We start from the raw sequence: 2,076 nt of genomic DNA, 5'->3' as shown, positions 1-2,076 counted from the left end.
GGCTTCCAGTCTGCTGTCCTACGCTGCCCCTCAGAGGAGAGCTCCGCACCTACCGGCTCTGCACAAACCAGGGCGCCCCCTGCTGTCAGGATACTGCAACTGCAGGTTTTTTTAGGGTGAAATAATGCTCCAATGCAAACTCTGCCTATTATTAACTAAATACTCAGTTTGCGTTTGAGTGTTTCGTTGCAATAAATAAATAAATAAATAAATAATGCCTCTATAAAACCATACCAAAAGTTTTTTTCTAAATAATTCTGAAAGTAATAATAAGTCAGAATTTTACAGCAGCCCCAACTACTTCTAAAATAGAGCTATTATTTCATACCTTTACCTTAAATGTGACAGAAATTGCTTTCACTGAAGGACAGAAAGACAGACTTATATTTGTTTAATCTACAGCAACCAGCCATCAGTGTGACACTGATTTCATATAAGGGTCAGACAGACAATATGAAATATTGAAATATCCCATAGAGCATCAGATTGTATTCTAAATCAAACGGCCACTTTAATGTGAACATGCAGAGAGCCTGAAGCAGAAAAGCTGCATTGAAGAAAACACTTACACACACATACACGGTATCTATAAAAACAAAGACTTTTCCCTTCGTTTGTGCCTTTCATTTACACATAAACGGATTATTTCTAATAACACCTGCAAAAGTGGAGATTTTGATAAACCCTGCAATTGCGTTTGAATGTGAACGGACAATAAAGGTTTCTTAATCTTAATCTTAAAAACGGAAGCATTCCGGGTAGTGTTTGCATTTCTGTTGGTGTAAGCACTTTTAATGTGTTTGCATTTGCAAATACAGCTCCTCTTACTATGCAGAGGTGCAGAGGTCTCCAGGTTCAGCAATTTTGGAACAACTTCTGACACAAAGAGCCAGACTGCATCGATGAGGCTTCTGATTGGCTTGCACAGCTTTCTCCTTCTTCCTACACTGCCACCCACAGGCTTGGAGTAGTCATGATGGCTCTTGGGAGCGTATTTATGCGATTTAATGTAAACTGAAACTTTTTTGAAAACTATGATGTTTGCATGATGTTATTTTGGAAAATGGAGGGAAGGAAATATTCGTTTTTCAAAACACCCTGCTATGTGTAAACGTAGCCTTATTTTAATGCTGCTGATGAACTGATGAGGAGCCGGTGTGTCCAATCAGCCAGGTGAGGAGGAAACAGGAGGAGGAGCTAACACACACACACACAGAGGAGAAACAGCATGAAAGAATGAGGAACACTAACAGGATTATAAAAATGTGACTCACTCAGAATTCTTAGAAAAATGGTTACTTCTGGTTTGAACGGTATTCCATCAAAGTGTGTACTTTAGTGTCTGCCGTACAGTGTGTGACAGTCACAGTGTAAGAAACAAATGGTTCCCAGTGTGAACATGAAGCACTAACAGTTCTGTAGCAGAGTAAACCTGAACAACACTGCCATCTGGTGGTCACAGAGTCTTCAAGGATTCTATTCTAAATATGATTATTGTTCTACACTGTGTTAGCACATAAAGATAAATCAAACATCATGTTACAAACTACATCTGTCATCTGACAAACAGCCAACACACTCCTGCCAGGAGTTACACCTGGAATCTTCCAGCCAATGGATGGATGTGTTACTATTACACCACAAGAGTCTTGTGTTTGTTTAGATGACAAATGCAGCAGTTTTATTGTTACTTTCTTCTTCTGACTCCCTCTGACTGCATAGGTTGGAATGACTGTAAAATCTATCAAATATATATCAAATATATTCAGTTCCATATAAATAGTCTATAATAGACTTTTAAAACGGAAAATCTGGGTGCTCCACACAAACCTGGAAAGGCTTTACTGTATTTTATATTTTACTATAATTTAGTTTTCTTTATTGTATTTTATTTTATATTTTACTATAATTTAATTTTCTTTACTGTATTTTATGCAGGCAGCAAAAGAAGAAAGACTAGTGAAGCTGTTAAAAACTACAAAAAACCCCATAAAAAACACACCAGAAAAAAAATTACAAAGTAACAAAAAAACAATCATGAAAAGATACAATATTAGAATAAATAAAATAAATCTA

The sequence above is a fragment of the Parambassis ranga genome, chromosome 22, assembly GCF_900634625.1.
Source record: "Parambassis ranga chromosome 22, fParRan2.1, whole genome shotgun sequence".
NCBI lineage: Eukaryota > Metazoa > Chordata > Actinopteri > Ambassidae > Parambassis > Parambassis ranga.
The sequence above is the reverse complement of the archived record's forward strand: the minus strand, read 5'-3'. Positions refer to the sequence as shown.